Raw genomic sequence first — 20,930 nt, forward strand, 5'->3', positions numbered from 1 at the left:
CTCCATTCAGATAGTATCAATTAGATCAGACAGGGTTAATTATTCCCTTTAGCGATGTGTTAGTCCAGTCAAAGACACTTCCATTTGCAGGCCTGTCACCTCATCATTGGAAGGCCAGAACCCTTTCGCTGAACTTGCTAACCCTCTAATGAGTGCTCACCGCACTGTAACATTTGTGACCAATGCAATCTGACACCCGACATCGTATCGCACGTGACACCATCGCTTGTGAGTTACGGACTCCGTCCCTTACATGTTAACTCCGCTAAATAGGAAATATCTGGGAATATCAGGTTTTAACTAAATTACCCGCTTCCATTTGATAGCACATGTCTTTCCCCAAATGGAAAACTGTATCTTTGCATTGGTGATATATAAGAGATAAGAATTCTGTGGTTGGCGTTGGAAAGTTATAGAGCATTAAAAATCCCTGCCCCCTATCGTGATGGATCATAGATGAACGTTGTACTGTAAAAGTGAGATAGACCATGGTGTCAGCCACAGAGACTTCTCATTCTGTGTGTAGAGTAATTGAGCAGCAAAAACAAATTGTTCACAGATTCAGATGGTGCAGTTACATGGTACTTTAAATTGAGACGTTGCACTCTACTGCACATTCATTAAAAAAAAAAAAAAACCCCAAAAAAAACCCCTACTGCACAGCTGCAGTTTGCACAAGCCCATGACTATCTACGCCCAATTTCAAATTTGAATGCCGACCTCTCGAAGGTTAAAACTAGTTCGAACCTTTACAGCTTACGATCAAGAATTCGCCATTTATCGACAGAGAGAAATGTACTTTTCCCGAGCTTAATTTCACCTCCGCGGCTGAATTTACAGTGACGCGAAAGCCCCGGCCTGACCAAAGGAAGTAGGACACAGCTTAGCGAAGCTCTGAGCTGGTTTTTTTTTTTTTCCTTCTTTCTTTTTTTTCTTTTTATCCCTTTCATGAAATCTCTGTTTCCTCTGATGACTCAGCAGATGGAGATGAAAAGGCTGCCTGCTTGTATGCACTCACCGGTGGTCTTTGGACATGGACACTGATGTACGGTACTGCTATAAATAGACAGATTCCTGTGAGGCTGTGCAGTGGAGGTGATGCCCCGTCTCAGGAGGGACTGAATGGATTCCTTGTCCACGACTAGTTTCTTTACTCTGTCTCACTAATGAGCTGAGGATGAATAATATATCTTAAGTTGTTTATCAGGAATTTTTTGTTTTTCTTTTTGAAATGTTTTCATAACGGTATTAATAGCTGTACAGTAAGTGCTACCATACACAAAATGTTTGCAGGCCTTTCTTAGCTCTGGGATCATGGTGTTGCTGTTGTTGTTTTTTTTTTTTTGTTTGTTTGTTTTTTTTTTCTTTTGAGCCGTTCAAGGTATGCGGTGAGGTAGAAAAAGACAGAAAAATAGAAGAAAAGAAAAAAAAAACTGTTTTCGCATATATTTTCGAAAAATCCTTCAAAAACACCTTTCAGTGTTTGGCTTTCATTTCATGCTTCACTGTTTCAGATTGTTTCTGCAGTGGCCATTTCTGAGAGGAGGCGGGCTAGGACCTGTTGCCTTCTGCTTGGCAGTCTTTGCTCCTTTTTAGCTTTAAGCGTTCTGTCTTCTTCAAAGTGTTCTATATACCGCTTCCAAAAGAGCTTGGATTCTCACGTACCTCGAACTCTGTTAGTCACGTATTGTTCGAAACGACTTAAAGAGTTTGTTCTTGAAAATACATGGAAGGTGAATGCTACAAAAGGTTATTCAAACTATGCATCTTGTACCCCGAAGACCGGGCGAAATCGTTTCACGGAAATAATCCCGACAGATTACAGACAAATGCGTTTGTGTCCCTTGTCGTTGCTATTGATTTCTGATTATTGATTTTTTTTTGATCATAGATGTTGACTGCTGAGCACTGACGGAGAGCAAATAGAAGGGAAATGTGAGCCGTTTCAATTTTTTTTTTTCTTGTGAACTTCTCTCTGTCATTTACTTTTAAAGACTACAATTCTGATGCAATAGCCGTGACCAGTTCCTCTCAAAGTTCTCAGTTCATTACTCCATGAGTCTCACCTCTGTAAATCAAAAAAACAAAGCCTTTTGGAGAACACTGGATCCACATGAGTTAAAACTGAATTAAATCTAAAATTATAAACCATTTGAAACAGGTTTGACATCCCTGGGGTGAAAAGACTCAACACACACTTTAGTTACACAGAGAGACAAAGTAAATGTAAGTACACTGTGTCAGAGACCACGCAACAAATTATGTACCTGCTGAGTTGTACAAATACAGTTTAACTGGAAATCTCTGAGACTGCATACGTATCTATCATGCGACATCAGTCTGGAATGGTCCTGCTGAACTGAAAAGGAAGGTATACACATCCGTGCAAATGATAAATTCCAATGTGAAACAGGCAAAATGCAAAAGAAAATTGAACATTAATTTCCATGTTTGGCCAGCAAAATAGTTTATCTATATTCCCGTTTGCCTTCTCTTGCATTTATGGCATTAAAAGCAGTAATACTGGATTTTCATCCTTGTCAAAGAGCAGTTGGAAGCTATGATTTCACTGAAGTCAAAAGTAAAGAGAACTCTCTCCCTCAGGAAATTGGTTTCCACTGTCAGTCATGTTCTGGCTTTGTACCTAGCCTGAAAGCCATATAAAAAAAAAAAAAAAGTCAAACTCTGACGTTATGAAAAGCAAAGCAAACTGGTTCATCCTTAAATGTGGACCAAACTAAATTTTTACCACCAGTAAAATAATTTTTTTCATGACATTAAGGATTCCAGGGCAGGGAACTACCTGCTGGGAGAGCAGAAGGTTGTCACAGATGTCAAGCCAACCGAATAAATAAATTAGTGTTGATTGATGTATAAATTTACAAAATGAAAGACCACACAATCCCCTAAAGCTCCCCAAAAACAGGGCAGTAAAAAAAAAATGTGAAACTTGAAAAAAACATTTTTTTGCCCATTTAATGACCAGAGGCTTTTTTTTTTTCTTTTTTCTTTTTTTTTGGGCTTGTTGTCGCAAAACTGACGAAAACAGGTGTGCTTACCTTGTTAAAAACCAGAGCAGACAAATGAATCCGTTGTGATCAGTTAAATATAACCCCGAGCAGAAGCACAGGTGTTTGGTGTGGTCAGAAATGACAGTCTTTGCCCTGGTGATTCGCTGAAGGTGTGGCTAATGAATGCTTGGGTTATGGGGCCAGCACCATTTTCATCTTATAAGAGGACACCTCTGCATCTGTCAAAGTTTTTCATTTTTTTTTTCTCTCTCTTTTTTTTCTTTAGTGTCATTTGCATTGAAACCTTTACCTGCCACTTTGCATTAGAAGTTTTCGCCGCCATTTTTTGATTACTCTTGAGAGAAAGGAGTTCTTAAGTGCAATCAGGGTGGCTGTAAGTAATATATATACCTTAACACTTTAAACTCCATGGCATCTAACCAGTAAGAAGTGACAAAGATGGTGTGATTAACATTTCACTCATAGTTTCATGGAGGAGTCCTCTACGCAGTACAATTAAGACAAGTGTATCAGTCCAGTTCTTTTAATTTTTCTCAAAGGTCACGTCCTTCAAAATGCCACTCGCCGCTAAGTACCAACTAACACTGTCAACTAATGATTTAACACAGAAAATTAGTATTGTGACATCATTTTGATATGAGATGAGCTTTTTTGTCAATTCTAATGACTGGTGCAGTGAACAATGTTGGGTTTTCAACACAAAACGGATATTGAATGCATCCCGTCACTCCTGCATTCTGTACTGAGGTATTTAAAATGGGGAGAACAGCATACTTCCACTTTCAGACACATTAAGGAAAGAAACAAACATTGCTAATTGTGCTGTTACCTTGTGTGTGGCCTTTGGGTTAGAACTTCATTTTCTTCTTAACCTTGCAGCGTTCTACCGGCGTTGCTCTAAAAAGATTAGAGTTTCTAATTAGAAGTGCATAGTAAATTCAACAAACGTTAAATGAACAGAGAGAGTGTATACACGAGTCTGTGTAAGACCCTCATTGTTAATTTAACACTCGTTGTAACTTTCTCAGCGCTAACTGAACACTTGTGAATTTATCAGATGTATTCGCACACGGTCGAGGTCTGCAAACTCCACTGTGCACATCCATCGCGTAAAAAAATCGCTCTCCAGCGAGGCGATCAGTGAAGTCGTTTTGTGTTCTAAGGCACTTAACACGTTAACCTTTAAAAAAAGAGAATAAAACAAACAAACAAAAAAAAACAAACAAACGCAGAAACAGCGGGGAACTGAGAATGAGATGATAGGACTGTAACACAAATACGTAATCATGCAGCTTTCCTGACATATAGCACTAGACCCGAAAAACCTGCAAGTCATTCTCTCTCTCTCTGAATGCCAGGCTGCCTTACAAAACTGATTTGAAATTCAATTGTCAATTCAGCTAAGGTCCCTCGCTGGTCAGCCTTCCTGAGGGAGTGGGACTTGACTGTCATGACTCTGTCTCACTCTCTCTCTCTCTCTCTTTCTCTCTCTCTCCCTCTTCCATCATCTGTCAGTATGTCTCAGCTTATCTGGCCTAATGCTGTATCCCTCTCACCTGCCAACCGAAATGCCATTCAAATGCTAATCACATCCTCTAACATCGCCACATGCAAATGGTGCCACACTGATTGAGAGAATGTTCCGGAAGGACAATAATAATTCAAAGCTGGTTCCTATTTTCACTGTGTGTGTGTGTGTGTGTGTGTGTGTGCGTGTGTGTAAGTCTGTGCTTCTTCGTAATTCTATTTTAGATGACTTTCTTAAAAACTTTGAAGTTCTTGCCCTCTGCAGCAGTAGCGAGGCACTTCCATTTACACATTGGGTAATCCACTTAAGGGGGTTTAAAATCCAGTAGAGTGACTCAGGTGAACTTCCTTATTTAAACGTCTTTGGAACGCTCCTCTGCTACCCTTTCAATCTTAGTGCTGCGTTCTACGCTTAAATACTCCTGACATTAAACAGATATGTGCTATTTAACAAAGCTGTGCTCTTAAAAAAAAAAAAGATCGCTCTAGAGGCAGTGGAGCTAACAGCGAAGGAAAGGCAAGTAGCTCATCACTGAAGACCCCCACAGTGAAGAGATGGAAAACCCACCTTTGGGGCTTTCTCCAAGGTCCCTGTGATCCTTCCTCTTACACGGATGAAATATTTAAACAGTCAACTTGAAAGGCCACGGTTTGCGCTGCTTCATGAACTTCACCCTAAATTTACCTCCTTGCCATATCTGTAACATGTCATATACTCGTTCAAACTAGTAAACTACTAAACCTGTTCATAATTACTTGGTAGTTACTGTTTTACTATACCATTATTACACCGGCATGTTTGTAATAGGCATTCACATACCTGTACCTTAAGCTTCAGTGAAACCGGAACCTATAAAGAACGCAGCTGTTTTGATCGCTGAATGCCTACACATAAGCAAAAATCTTTGAATCACTGAACTTCATGCCCACTATAGCAATTATGATAAAATCATTTAAAAGACAGACGACTATCATACATCAAAGAGAGAAGTGTGACCAAGGGACTGCCCAGAAATAATGTATGTTGAGATGAAATAAAAACAGTTTATAGGCATGTATCTCGAAATGCTAGAGTAAAAAGTACGCAGTTGTTTAGACTGCAATGTTTCTACAATGTCCCCCTCTGTACGTTGCAGGAAACTGAAAGTCACATGTTACATTTGCCACTCATTGGGTTCATTGCCACAATTACACTAAAATGCATAAATTCTCTACACTGCCCTTTTAACTAATTAGAGCATCCATAAGCTCTCCATGCGCCATCAGTCCCGGAAATCAAAACAAGGCGTCCGTTTCGCTTCCGACAACTAACGCAAGGCATTGCATGTTTATGTTTTCACCTTATCGTAAATCTTTCAGTCTCTATGTCCACCCCTCCTCCCCCCCCTTTCTTTCTTTTTCTTTTTTTCTTTCTTTTTTTTTTTTTTTTTGGTCGCATCCTGTGCGAATTTCCGTGGGCACGACTCATTTCACTCAACGCACACGACGCACTAGATCTTACCCACGTTGTCACTCCACACACCATCCATCATCATGACATCAGACTGACATCATCTGCATCTTCCCACTCATCTCAACACAACCGCTCTGACAGAATGACTGATGGCTTCCCAATACTACCAGCTTTGATTTTTTTTTTTTGTCCCGATTGATTTCAACAGAAGATATGGGTTAATATGATGTGTTGTGTGTCCTTATTTATCTTCTTGGTTTGAAATGCTTTGAGTCAATGTTTTGAGTAAGCCACGAATGGAGATCTTTGCATGTGCTATGCCACGACCTCTCTTTGTGTGGTTTTGACATGTTTCAGACATAGATTTGTCATACGTCACAGGATTTCATAAAAGCACAGGTGAAAAATGACAGGTTTTTTTTCCTGTTTTGTTTTTTTTTTTTTATTACAGTTTGTACAGTCACCAAAAGAAGGAGGGTTTTATCACCTGTCACAACTGACCAAGAACTCCTAGAGTCAAATTTCTCCTCCAGGCGTTGGATTTGGAGGGTGGTCTCGCTGCAAAGCCGAACGTAAAACGAATGCAAGTCGTGTTGTGATGGTCGGTCACCTTGTCAAAGCGAGTTTCACTCTGACAAGCCTGACATTTACGGGCAGCTTGCGAAGCTGCAAAAGAAAAAGAAAAAGAAAAAGAGAAAGAAAAAAAAAATGAGAAGACTTTCGAAACGGCATAAAGACTAGCATCAGTGTTTCTGATTTATATTACAGGCAAGTCTGGAACGATGTGCTTTAAATTCTTTTGCCTGCCATCTCTTAACACAACAAACGCACCGCAGAATTGGATAAAGATTCTGCCTTTGCTTAAATAATCAATCTTGTCTTCACTTCACATCCTTTAGAAATCCACTAAAATCTGATCATGGGAATATGAAGTGACTTAGCTCAGAGTGTTTCTTTGACATTTCTCTATGCAAAATGTCAGTGTGACAACAGTCATGGCCTGAAATATCAACGAGTGCAGGTGGCATATTTTTTATTATTTCTGTGTCTTGATTACCATTCCTGTTTCTAATCTGAATTCTTCTGACTCGTTCTACGCGTGAAATGTGAGGAATCTGAACACTCATATTCTCAGTGCTGATGAACTTGTACGCGAAGCATGACCTTGCAGACTTTCAGGTACATGATCTTGGTCACGTGATCTGCCAACAGGGACAGGAGCGTAGATGACACGACGCGGCACGCATCACGCGAAAACGTCGGCGCCGTGTGAGCGCAGCTCGCGAGGTGACATCGGCCGTAACGGCAATTAAAGAGTTTAGGAACAGGACCTAGAGGATCAAGAATTGTGAGAGGAGATGAACTTTCGAATGCTTATTATGCGTAGCTGGCTGCTTGCTTTATCGTTTTCCTCATCTCGCTTTGTCTACCACACTGGAAGCTCCCATTGCATTGGATGGATGCAGTTATTTATAAGAAGCTCAAAAGTTTCCAAGTGAAATTAACTCTGCGATCTCTACTTTTCAACGAACGGGAGGAATCGATGGCTCCGACAGCGAAATGCGCGGCTCCAATTGTATCTGAGGCCACAGCTTATTCTCTTCAGAAAATGATGAATGGATAGAAAAATACGTTCGGCGCTCCTTCTTTTTTGACACCATTTGCATTTGAACAACACAGGCTCTTTTTCCTTTTCTTAAACGCACATGCGCACACACACATGCACGCACACTCATACACACACGCGCGCAAACACACACACACACACGCACGCACTTACCCCTATAAAGATATCTCAAAGGAATGAATAAGCTTTGAATGCCATCTGGGTCTATAATAAGGAGGATTCATAAGGAAATGGTAAAAATAAAACTCGTGGCCTGTTCTTGGCAATATATTTATGAGACGTATTTGTCTTTTATGACAGTAAGTATTCTCATGAGATGACACATTGATCTCTCCAGAATTAATTCTAAAATCCAACTGACTCACAAGGGCTAATAGTCAGCAACCGTGCTCCCTACACCATTTCCTCAACTTTTGTTACCAAAGGAGCATTTAAGAAGGAGGATCATTTAATAGCAATTAACAGCTTTCCACCCTATGGAAGTACAGCGGATTCGCCCGAACACCGAGCGTTAAACACAATAGCAACATCTGCTTAATGAGTCAACCTCTTTTTTTTTCCAAATCCAAACCCCTTTCCTGATCCCCAGCGTCACTGTTAAATTGGTTTTTTCTAAAAGCTGAACTGGAATGATAAGAATTGGCCCTTACCTGAACGTATTGCACGTATGGTCTGTAATTATGGAATTTCCGACAATGCTTTGGGTTGTCGGCTCTGGTGTTTCATGACTTATATGTTTGCATTAGGTTAAGAGCGAACTCTATGAGGCTTTGACTCATTCTACCCATTATAGCTGTTCTTGTGAGTTCATCAGACTGTTTTTTCCCCCTTGTTTATAATGAATTAGAACTGTGTTTACAATGAATTTCCAAGCACACAGTGTTTAACATTTCAAATGGTTAAAGACATAAATAAAGAATGATGACCTATTTCTTACAATAGCAAGGTTTAATGCTGGTGCACTGTTCCCATGCATTCACAACACAGGAGGCAAGATTAAGGAGGCAGAGCAGCTAGTCTGAATGAAGGCAGAATGAAAAACTATTTTTACACTATCAGTCCATTAAAACTGTGCGTTGAGAGACCCACCAAACTTCAAAACATAAACAACAATTAACAAACAAATAAAGAAACAAACAAACAGCCAGACAACAGTGGTATGAACAGAGCTGGTGAACAGTGGTCTACAAAAGTCTAATATCGTGGAGCAGGTGGAGCAGCTTTTTCATTTAACTGTCAAAATAGGCCCACTAAAGAAAAGTTTTCCTCTGAATACTAAAACAAGGAATAAAGAGTAGAGAAGGCATTGCTTATACAAAGGTCTACCTTTCAGCACGAGTGAAACCGTCATTACTATTTTCATGGCATTAAAGCTTCGCCAACTCTTCTAACCTTGTGACATCTAAAAATGCTTGTCTCGTGCGTTACACGTTCCCCAGGTTCCATAACTGCTGAGTCTAATCAGCTTAAAGCTGTCCGTCACCGTTCAGATATACCACCCCCTTTTTTTTTTAATGAGGTGTGAGATTCTGGCCTGAGTTTGGAATCTGGCTGTTACAATTTAAAATGACACTGTACCAAAAAGGTTAAAGAAGCAGTCTCCATTTATCAAGTCCCGTAATATAACTTGGTTAACGAGGACTTGAAAGAATACTGTAAAGATAAACTTTGCAACTAAATGTGTTAGGAGAAAATCTGTGAGCGGACAAAGTCCCATTTAAAGTACTGGAGTTTCATAGTGGATGGAAAGCCAATCAGACATCTACTTAAATGCTTTTTTGAGATGAAAGGTTGTAGAGGAGATCAAGAGTCACTCTGCAATTTCACTGAGCCTGACAGCTTAACATCAGTCTTTTGCATGTTAGCTTTGAACTAAATATATATATTAAAACTTGCCAATAGATTGGTGGTAATATTTTCTATTCACCCAAATTCATTCAAATTGACCAGAACTCCTAGCTGTGCAAAAGCTTGGTTTAATGAGCACACATGAGGAGGCCTTCTATTGAAATCACTGTTAGAGTGAATAGATTCTACATTGTGTTCCTATTCGGAGACTATGAAGGAACAAGTCTTAGTTAGCAATGAGGGCTACTGGACTCTGATCCACTATTTAGAAACCAGTCCCATATGGTGTAGTAGTGATGGGTACAGCTGTAGTTGTCATGGTAGTCAATACAGTAATAATAACCATGGCAACACTGTTTGTAAGGGTGTGATCTGTAGTTGTGGTAGTTGTCAGAGTACTGGGCTATGCAAATCACAGCAAGCTAATCTCATGATAGAAAAAAAAGGATATCAAATATTAATGTTTGGGGGGGGGGGGGCAAAAACGAGTATCCAAAATTAACGCCATTGGGTGACTGAGAATGTAGCAGTTTTGAGCGGAATGACATCTGTGAGATTATATTAAAAGTGAAAATGAAAACGGAGACAACACAAATAGTAGCTTCCGAAGTTACTGAAATATTCTGATTTAAAAAAAAAAGAAAGAAAGAAAAGAAAAAAAAGAAAAAAAAAATCCCCAAATGCCCTTTGTCCACTTGATGTCGTCCAGGTAATTCACACACATTTCTAGCTGATCTGAAAGCCTTTTACCCAATATATATATACCAAGATATTTTAAACATGAATAGTGTTTGACAAGGAGATGACAAGTTGCAAGACAGCGGGCAAAATTCGTATTGTACGTCAGCCGCCTCGACCTACACGTGAACCCTGCTGGAAATCTGCAAAGACTCAGGCACCGGTCGGACTGTTCAATCCCATCCAAGGTGATCACGGCAGACCGATCAGATTTCGTTCTTCTCCACAGTCAAAAGGGTGACAGGGTTACCACGGCGACAAGCAAACAAAATAAAGGGAGGATGAAGAGAGAAGAACTTTAAAAGAAATTCACTGTCTTTCCGAATGGAATCAGAAAACTAAGAAGACGGGGGTTGGTACTGTGGACATGGCATGTGAGGGAGAGAGATAAAAATAACAGAAACCTTGATCAATGGGAGGGAAATAATAATCACTTCATCAGTTCCGTTTAGTCCCTCTGTCATTTAAAATAATCCACCTTACAGCAACATTTGTATATTTCACATATACAATGGTCATTGTGAAATAATTCATAATAATTGGGAATGGACTTGTAAATTTGTCTGCTCCATCTTCCACACAGCTATAAACTTCTTTTTTTTTTTTTTTTTTTTAGCTAATTGCTATCGTCAGTCTAAGATTCATCATCAAGACTTCTGTTTAAGTGATTTTTTTATGGAAATGTGAACAATTGCAAAAGTCACAACCAAGGTCAACAAAAAAATTTAAAAAATCGATAGTTGTTGATAAGAGTTGCCACGAAGTCTTTCAGTCAGCAAATGCCGCCGGTTATCCCTCGTAAAATTCGAAAGTGAATTGAAAGCAAATCAAACTCCACTGTGGAAAAGCCGACTGTGGGTTTTGTATGAAGGTCAACACTGCTAAAGAGCACGGATCCTCAGCACTGGCATGATATGTTTTTATCGTTTGTGCCTGAGGACAGAAATGTGCTCGGTTATTTAACTTTTCTTAATAACTGACAAGATGAGTCAAAGCAACTTAAAGACTTCATAACCAGCATTCCCACTTACAGACAGTACGGCAATCTTGAGTTCTCACATTAATGAAAGGAGAGTAGTTTAATTTTAATTAGTGAATTTTGACACATTTTTGATTCGTTATGACTACATTGTGAGTAAAGAATTGCGAATTCAAGTCAATTTTATTATCCCCAAAGAGAGAAGAATGTCTTACTGAGGGATTTAAACACCATAAGACATTTAAGACATATTTGATAGAAGGTAAGATAATATTCTGTGCATCAGTACTTAAGACATATTACATTATGTGAAACTGAAAGAAGAGAACAGAGCAAAATATTACATCTGTCGCTTTCAACTGCTCACCTTCCCTCAAATACAGGGTAAGATAACGTAGCAGACACTTGTCTCAGTCACGGAAAACACCAACAATAACAGGAATCTTGTCTCTACATCGATTCTCCTCTTTTTGTCTTACCTTCCTGTTACCACATTGTTATATTATATAGTATCATTACTCTGTTAACATGCTATACCACAGCCTTATACATTAACGGACTCTTAACACATTATTATACAGACTCACACATTCTTACTCTTCTTACTTCAGACATTTTGTACAGACCCTTACATTTAAATCAAACTCTTAGAAAAGGAAGAATAGGAACTATTAAGAGGGAGAATTGCTGATATCATGGCTGCAGAGATAAGAGGCTAGAAGCACAACGGTGTACAAACTAAATGAAGATATTGCTCCAGGATGGCAAAATACATTTGGGCTTAAGTTTAAACGTGCCTGTGTCCCCCACGCTGATAATCAAACACAAACACAAGCTCCCAGCATGCAGTGCAATGGATTTTAGAAGTGGAGCCTTAACTTCTGTGGCTGCCGCAAAGGTTTTCTCGCCTTTTAGAACCTAAGCAGTTGTGCTTTCTCACTGTGCACGGGACAGCAGGAAAGTACAGGACAGAGGACCTTAAACAGGTGTGTGGGAGGACTGGTGGCAGTGTGTCAGGTTTCTGTTCCAGAGCACCAGCTGGTTTGCAAGCTCTGATGTCATAACCCCGTCTCGTGCGTCGACCATATCACCTACAACAGCGAATATACATTCAGATGGTGAACTTCCACCATGTATTGTGCTGGTGCATTTTTTTATTTTTTATTTTTTTATTTTTTTTTGCAACATTTGCCAGCAGGAGGATGTGAACCTGGTGAATTCTCCAGTGTTCTAAAACATTAGCATCAAGCGCTGGAGAGTCTATATTTATATATATCAAAACTTTAGCCCGTGCCCTCTGGCTGGAGGAGTTGCACGTGTGAGTCGCGCGCGAGTCACGTTCGAGTCACGTCTGCTTTGCTGAGAATGTGTTCAAGCAGGTCCACCAGGGCCTTGACTCTGACCTCTTAATGGCAGGTGCACATTCTGAAATCACCTATGAAAACAGAAAAATAGATAGAAAATGGTATGATATTACAAAACTGTTATTCACGGGCTTCACTGTGTGGAATTTAATTGGGACACCGATTTTAACAATGCAGAGCTCACTGCTCTTAAAAAAAAAAAAAAAGAAGAAAAATGCTTTCAAGCATTCAGGGAATCATCCTCATCATTTTGGTTTTCTCTGAGAGTTGGAATGGAATGCTTTTATCTCAGGTGAAGTGCTATATTGGTGGTGTTGATAGTGTATTTTACTTCTGACTTACAGGTTTTATAGGCAGTTTGGGATCTGTCCCTGTCTTTCCTTGTCTTACTGCCTGTTGTCAAGACAACATCGTCGACTCATATTTGGCTTCCTCTTGCATCCATTGTTAATTGCTCTGCCGTAATGCATGTAAACTGAAACTGGACCATGTGAGGACCTCCTCACTGGGCATGCTCCCTAGCTAACAATCTAGTTAGTACTAGTATATCTATGTGTTTTTTCCAGCTGTGGAAACAGGCATCAATCAATTTTTGTTACGTCGCTGCATATTGTCGCCATAACAAGGTGTTGTCACAAATCTGTGTTATTCACCACTACAGGAATAAGCACGCTTGCTTTTTCAATAAAAATGATCACATAATTCATTACCTAGCTTACAAATTATTATGTAATGTTCATTGTGTTACGGGAACCCTGAGCCTATATAGAAAGAGACATACTCTGTTAACATACAAATGAATAATAATTACGCCGCACATCTCTTATAAAATATGAATGAATGTGCTTTGCTCACAAAAAAAAAAGAATCCGTCGTAACGACCAAGCTCACTGTAAAAACATTTGTAAGACGGATGTGGCCTGCGCATTACACGGATACTATGACCATGAACCAAAGCTGAATTAATGTATTGTATAACATCCGCAGAAACCTCTTTATCGAAAATGAAAAGAAAACACAAACAGGACACGTGAGAGCGTTTTTTTTTTTTTTTCGCTCCTTCGGCATGCCACCGTGCTTGAAATCTCATAATTACAGTTATTGTCCTCAGACATAATTGAGCACAGAACAGAACTAGACACCATCCTGTGTGTTTGTGACAAAGAATCTAATTATCTTTGTGGGTTTTGGAAAATCAAAGTCTTTAAGCCAAAAGACAGCAGGAGTAAAGAAGGTTTAGCATACTGAGCAAAGGCATGTTGCACATCGTCACTGAACTGATTAATGGCAGTCGGGACACTCTGAGGCTAAAATTAGCATCGTGCGCTGATTTTTGTCTCTCACAACAACTTAATCAGGAGAATGGAGATGTAATCATCTCAGGATGAAACTATCAATAAATCTTTGCTAAGAGTCGACAACAAAAAGATGAGGTTATACGTATGTGACTCATCTGGTTCATAGGCAAGTTGCTCCAAAACTTTCTTGCCGTTCAGTTGCGACATAAGGAACTGAGTTTGAAATGAGCAGGCTTCTGTCTATCGATCGAGCGAGCAATCTATCTATCTATCTATCTATCTATCTATCTATCTATCTATCTATCTATCTATCTATCTATCTATCTATCTATCTATCTATCTATCTATCAGGCTTTACCTCCGTAATCCATTAATAGTCAGTTTTACCCATTGCAGTATATTTATCAAACAGTAACTATGAACTGCAGACACATGGCAAAGGAATGAGACTCATTGCTATTTTTTGAGGACTGTCATTTTATCTTGATCATTACAAAATGGTTTAGACAGGAGAATGTATATTACTGTCAACTATAGACACCTTTTTTGCATGCTAATCCAGCCATTGGTCTTTTGTGAAAGAGACCAGTCAAATATCGACATGTAATATGTCAGGGCAAGGCTGACGTCCTCAAGCATTAGGAGTCGAAAAGTCATTAAACCATGAAAAATTATCTCAGTCTAGAGCTGAAAACAAATTGTTCTGTTCTTTCTTTATTTTTTTTTAATACACCAGTTCCAGCGTCTGCAAGGCACCTTTGGGGAAATGAGATGAAATTGTGGGTGAAGCAAAAAGAGGAAGTAGGTGACATGAAATATTTCATTACAAAAAAAAAGATTCTTCCATCAAAGGATCTTGTGTCAGTCTTGTTTTACTGTGATGTTGACAAACAGCTGATTGGTTCGACCATGATGGCTCTGTTAAGGTATATACCACATGACATATCTATCACAGGAGGAAAAAAAAAATTATTGTTACAGATCTGTAGATGAACATCCACATCTTAAATAATATGTACAGGATATATGAATATAGAGGATATATGTTTTGCTGTCTGAGAATATTTTCCTGTCCTTGATTGATTATTTACAGAGAACATGATAAATTTGGGGCAGCACGGGGGGCGTAGCGGGTAGTACTGTCGCCTCACAGCAAGCTGGTTGTGGGTTCGATTCTGTGTGGCGTATCTGCATGGGTTTCCTCCGGGAGCTCCGGTTTCCTCCCACATTCCAAAGACATGTAACTCAGGCGAGTCACTCAGTAACTCAAATTGGAGATGCTAAATTGCCACTAGGTGTGAATGTGTGTGTCTGCCCTGCAATTGCCTGCCGACCTGTCTGGGGTGTTTCCTCGCCTTTCGCCCAATGAATGTTGAGATAGGCTCCAGCACCCCTGCAACCCTAATTAGGATAAGCGGCTTAGAAAATGAGTGATAAATTTCTATTTTTGCCTCGTTTCCGGGGAAATATTTATCCGTTTGTGATCCGAAGCCCTGAGCCTTTTGGCGAGTTTCCCTGTCTTCATTAGTTTTCTCACTGAATGCAAGGTATTCATCTTGGTTTGACAGTGTCAGCGTCTCTCGGGACTTCCAGATCATCAGTCACGGACTCTTCCGGACACTTGTGGTTGGAGGGCTTTCTTTGACTCCTGTGGACACTTCTCAAAATCTACTGTCTGTAAACATCAGTAACAATTCAGGATACAAGCCTGCCAGATGTAACCCTGCTCTCCACTCTCATGCTATGGTCATAGTCCGTTATTCTTGTTACTTAGTGACTTTTCTGAATTTAGGAGACGTTTGACTTCTTGATTTAAGACACATAGAGACAAAAGAAGTTGAAACAAAAGTGAAATAATTAGTCAAGATACCAGCGTTTAGAAAATCTATTGATATAAGGACATTATTTGCCCATAAACCATCATTTGTTCAACTTTATCCAAAATCTCCTGGTTTTAGTCTTGTTATGTGGATTTAGCGAGCTTGAAAAACCATTTGGTTTGACTGTGGCGAACAATGAAAGCGTAATTACTTATTCGGCCATAGCTATAAGACCTCGGCTCTTTTATGTTTTAAGGCCATAGTCTTTTGAAATACTACCTGTGGCTTTGCATACAATTGGGTAATAATGTAAGGTTTTAGCCATATAAAAATAGCCCCCTCTATGGCTTTCTTAGATATCCCATCACTCTAAAGAAAGTCACAGAACATTGTTGGCTCCAAAATGTATTACCGCTCATGCCAAGCACCTATATAAGATATTGCTTCTGAGTTTTTGATCAATACCGTTCTGCTTATTTGTGCCTGCAGCCAAATATTTGCACAACCTGTCTTGGCGATTAATCCAGTCTGTGACACTTTAATGTAAGGGCCTGTGTTCCAGTGTAAGAGTGAAATCTTAAGTGCATTGGAGAAGTATTGATTTTTTTGTTTCGCTATGAGTGATTTCTTAAGTAAATTTTATTGGCTGAGAACAAGGCCCACGTTGAAATATGGGAAGAAAGAAATATCACACTTATTATAAATAACACGTTATAAATAGATACTCTTCTGCTTTGCGAGGAGGGAAAGCATCTAACCTGTTTTGTTTATTATGATACATTTTCTATAGTGACTCCTGCAGGCCAGGCCTTAATTGTATAAGCACCATATCAGACATTGCACCAACCAGAGTACAATGCTGACAAATGTATAGAGTTATTTTTCAGTTAAAGAGCTACGTGCTTGGATAGTGTTCTATGACTCTGTTTTATTATGAAATGAGATTTTAAGTTTTTTTTTCTTTATTTTAAAAATTGAACCTTGCAAATAAGCTACAATATAAGTCTTTTTTTTTAACCCTCAGACTCAGATAGTTTCACAGGATGAGTGTTTTTCTTTTTTTTTCTCTCTCTCTCTTTCTCTCTCTCTTTTTTTTTTTTTTTTTTTTTGCATAAACAGGAAAAGGGAGCTGGAGAATGAGGCACAGCCAGTGTTGTGGGAACGTGTCTGCCTTTTCAAAATCTCATTTTTCAAATTTGTTTATTTATTTTTGACAAGCCTGCCAGGAGTAGTATGAGACTGAGTGTGGAGGCCACTTGTCTCCTTCTGAGTGTTCAGCTGTACGAAAACTGTCCCTCCTGGTCAATCTGAATCACCACTGCCAGAATGAGATGATGGCTAATGTAATTAACAGCTCTGTAATGGACTGCTAATTTTGTTGTTTTTGCCGACATGTACCTAGACAAGGTTAAGAACGGGGCAAGTCGCTGGACAGGCACCGTCCAGAATTCTAAAATTGGATAAATGTGTGTGTGGGTCTGTGTGAGTTTGTGGCTGTCTCTGTGTGTGTGTGTGTGGGTGTGTGTGGGTGTGTGCTGGGTGCCTCTGTGTGTGTGTGTGTGTGTGTGTGTGTGTATGTGTTTTTGTGTGTGTGTGTGTGTGTATGTGTGTGTGTGTGTGTGTGTGTGTGTGTGTGTTGTGTTCAGAGCAGACCATGCTGCTGGCATTCCCTTGGTTGAGATCCCGTCCTGCTTTATCTGTTCGTCAGACTAAGATCAAACATTGTGTTTCCTGATAAACAAAACACAGTCTAGTGCAGGTACGATGGAATACAGTTCTACCACAATGCTGCTTGGAACATCTGTTTCAAAAGAGCCATGGGACTGTTTTTCAGCTGGTTCACGGAGAACTGAGTGGGTTGTAATTTTGCCTCAAAACACAACTGTCTGCTCCTCTTGTGGATGTCTAACCCCTTCAACCGGATAAGAACAGGTTTTGAAGACGTGAAATATATTTATGAAGTATAACATTTTTGGAAAAACCCCCTGTAAGAGATTAAGAACTATCTCCTGACTCAACTGCTGAAGCGCCCTGAGGAGCAGACATAGTAACTCCTCTCGGAATTAGCATAGCTACCGAATGTTGTTAAATATTATAAAGATTTCAGGTTATCCTCATTCGCCAGAGAATAGGGTTACCTTTCTGGAACACAGATGAGTCATTCCCTGGTTTTATTATCAATGCAGTGTCTTACATCAGCAACAGAACACCTTTGGGGTTGAATAGCATATCTTCATGAATTACAGATACATGTCGACGGAGCGTATCTCCTTAGAGATGTTTGGAAACAAGCTAACGTCTTAGAAAACAAGTCAGCCAATATGTGATATACAAAACAACCATGCAGTGTAAATCATGCAGTGTAAATAACGACATAATTGTTTTTATACAATACACCTACCGACTCATTTCTCTTCATTATCGCTAAACGATAAACGCCTATACATAATATCTAATTGCATACGTTTCTGAGGCCTCTGATCCGCTGATTGGCTAAGTTCTTTATCCAGGTGGAAGCTCTCTGGATAATCAGGATTGTCTTGAGTGCCTTGTTAGTCTCTCCATTTATGTTTGTGTGTGTGTGTGCGTGTACGCTTTTGTTTTCTGAAAGGGGTTGTAAATGAAGTATTTGACAGGGTTCTTCAAAGGAGACTGATTCAATCTAAAATTTCATCCATTCAATTGAAGTTCTTTTTCTCAGCGCTGCTCCCTGACGAAACGTCTGGTGAAACGGCCTCTTAATAAACTCAAACTCTTGGCCTGTCTGCACATTCATAGCAACATAAGCCCTTAAAAACCTAAGTTGTGTTTCATTTCATATATTCTATCACTTCTGTGTCACCAAACAGACTAGCTAATCCAACCTCATACTCTAACAACACATTGCTGATCAGACAAGAGTGGGTTCTCTCTTCTGAGTCATGGTTCCTTTCAAGGCTTTATAGCTAAATGAATTTTCATCGCACCCATTGTTACATTAAGCCTACTGACTTGCAGGCTTAGGCCTGGTATTCTGCACAGCTGTTCTTTTATAATGTTTTTTTTTTAATAAAAAAGTATAATGCCTATACAGATTAAGTGAACTGAACTGAACTGAACTGAACTGAGCTAAGTTCCTCCACTACCCACACTGAGTTGTGCTCATCACTCTTCACTATTAAAACCCACACACTCAAATGCCTTTCACTTTTTAATGAAGGATTTTGTCATTATGTTGTTGTCCTTTGTTTCCTTTTAATGTGAGCTGGGATCCAAGGCAGGTTCTGTGTGGGTTGCTTGGATATTTGTGTGTTTATTTGCTGTCTATCTGATGTCTTGACGTGCTCGGTGATTTGGGGTTACAGCTGTGCTGGCCCTGTGTATTCACATGACAGATGGGATTAGATTCAGTCAACAGTCAGTCAATAATCAGTCAACAATCAACATCAAATCAACAATCACATGAATCTAAATGGAAAGTAGGATTCTGTGCTTTTAATCTTGTACAATAGTCTGTACAATAGGTCAATAGGATTTCTTCGTTTGTTTTTAAAATCATTGTCATAGTCAGTCATTCATCTGTGTGTAAGTGTGTGTGTGTGTGTGTGTGTGTGTGTGCGCGTGTGTGAACACATACAGGAGACGGACCACCCATAATTTACAGTATCTCTCCTTCAGTTATTCAAATGTGCAGATTTAATTTAAATTCCTCTGGGGGAAGCTCTCTGTATGTGTCCTTGCTTTATGTAAGATAGAAGGATGAATGTTTGTACACATTTTGGCATTGCTTGACAGTAAACAAGCTCCTTCTCCTTTATTTTTCCAGAGCACAATGCTCTCCTCTGCCTTATCAAAAGCCGCAGCTTTAATTAAATCTCCATAAGAGAATTTGGACCGGGCTGCATCGTTGTCAATGGCTCATTATTCAATTCATACACTGTAACTACACATTAGATGAATGCCAAACGCATAAATGCACCACATAATTTAAGGTTTGGAAATGGTCACTGATTTGGGCCTCGTATTAACGTGGTGATTCACAATTACACAACAGGCCACCGAAAAAAAAAAAAAAAAAGAAAAAAAAGAGTCACTAATGATAGCCTTCACCAAATGAACACATGATAGGCTGTCTTGGAGCTTTTTGGGAAATGAACAGAATGAACTCGATGATTGAGCAAATTACCCAGATGTCTTTGATACTCTGCTGCTAATGGAGAGGACATTAGAAGGAGCAATGCTTTCTGCGTGATGCAGTGAAGATGTTTGGTTTTCTGTGCGACAGCACAACCGTAACACAACTTACTGCGTCTCAGGGGCACACAAAACCTGAGACTAGACACATATTCCTGTTGTTTGAATTCAGATAGTGCATGTTAGAGGCTTGATAAGTCTCAAGTGGTTCTGTTAAACCTGGACTCTCCTCCTATGTTTTATTATTACTATTATTATCATTATTATTTGTTTGACATTTCTTTCCACAAATGTCATTTACGATCAACCAGAGTCCAGAACATTTACGACGTGATCAATTGTCTTTTGAATGATTTCGCAAATAAACAGTAAATTATTTTCAAAATGTTCATATTATTTAGAAACAACTCGACAGTTCATACGTTTATTTTTTTTATTTTGTTGTGGGTGTGACACACGGATCCAGTAAAGTTATCAGGTGTTACACAGAAGATGTCATGCGGTGTAGGTAGACGGTCATGCGGTAGAACATGCGTTAAGCCAAAATGACAGCGCAAGCAAGCTGAAGTGAACATGGGAAAGAACAGAGAGAAGAGAGAAGCAGGAGCAGAAAACTGTATAGACACCTGGCAACAAAAGACAAACTATCAAAAGAAGCCTGTGTTATTGCCAAAGGGAACGGCTGCACTGATGTAAAAGAAACCAACATAGACTCTGCCTTTTTGAACTGACACATTTTCAATTCCATACATGTTTCAGACATATTTAAAAGGGAGCTCTGTGCTAACATACTACTGGGTTTTGAAAAGAACGAGATGGATCTGAGTAGAGTTTGCCATTGAGTGAATGGCAGAGTGAGTTTACTGCTTTTATAGTTCCAGAAAGTTTAGAGATGTTAACAGACAAACAGACAGACACACACACACACACACAGCCAACAAAGATAATGTAACTGATAAAGAGGTTGTTTTCTGCATAATACAAATCACTTCAGTAGAACGGTTTGTGTTTTCCACTGGGTTATGTTACTGTTTGATAGTTAATTTTATGACGTAACACTCTGGTTCTTTA

Source organism: Chanos chanos, chromosome 6 (assembly GCF_902362185.1).
Source record: "Chanos chanos chromosome 6, fChaCha1.1, whole genome shotgun sequence".
In the NCBI taxonomy this organism is placed as follows: domain Eukaryota; kingdom Metazoa; phylum Chordata; class Actinopteri; order Gonorynchiformes; family Chanidae; genus Chanos; species Chanos chanos.